The sequence below is a fragment of the Echinops telfairi genome, unplaced genomic scaffold, assembly GCF_000313985.2.
Source record: "Echinops telfairi isolate 266 unplaced genomic scaffold, ASM31398v2 ScPeMD7_7469;HRSCAF=8507_1, whole genome shotgun sequence".
Lineage (NCBI taxonomy): Eukaryota > Metazoa > Chordata > Mammalia > Afrosoricida > Tenrecidae > Echinops > Echinops telfairi.
The window spans coordinates 4,498,037-4,498,822 of NW_022111373.1; the positions used below are offsets into that span (position 1 = coordinate 4,498,037).

A 786-nucleotide genomic window follows, 5' to 3' on the forward strand; every position below is an offset into this window, starting at 1 on the left:
CAATTTTGGGACAGCTCACCAGATTTCAGGCAGGCCCATCTTACAAGCATAGACCTTTCGTGGGTTGTTTTTTTTTTGTTTTTTTCCCCATGGTAAAGACTGCTTTATTAGTGGCAATTAGTACATGTCAATACATACTGATCCCCAAAGAAGAGCTGTTATTTATTTAGTGGCTCATAGGGCACTGCATTAAACAGAACCAACTGCTGGAAGGATAAACTGAAGTCAATCCTGCTTGTTGGGAAATGCAGCCAACAGTCCGCTGGCATACGCTGTTCCGCCAACTGTAAGGACCATGGTGACTTTATACAGGAGGGCAGAGCTGCTCCACCCTTTAGATGCCCTGGAATCCCATTATTCTCCTGAAACAGCTTCTGTTTCCCTGAAACTTTATTTCCAAACTGTCTGTGTGAAGCAGTATTATGGTCCTTTGGGCCATTTGACGCAGAGCTTGTCGATTCCAAAGCATCTTGGCTCTGTTACTAGCGACCAAACGTGACAACTGAAAGCCAGCAAGGGAGCTTTTGTGTTTGTTTACAATTAAAAATCAAAAACCTCAGGGTCTGAATCCAAGATTTGAACCCAGAACCACCACCTAGACTTCAAGGTTTCATTTACAAAGTGGGCTAGCACCAAGCCCCTCCCCATGGGCTTGACCATAGGCTGAAAGACCACGGAACGTGTCACAGCTGAGACCTGGGCTAGACTAGTTCCGGTTTCCCTTGAGTCTCTGCTGACTCAAGGCAATCCCCCATGTTGGGTCTTCATTGCGGTGACCTTTCAGAA

At 45.9% G+C, this 786-nt stretch overlaps 1 pseudogene; it reads right to left on the reverse strand.

Annotated features, from left to right (window-relative positions):
* Positions 1-225: 225 nt before the first annotated feature.
* Positions 226-469, reverse strand: LOC115873767 (annotated as a pseudogene).
* Between the last annotated feature and the right edge of the window lie 317 nt (positions 470-786).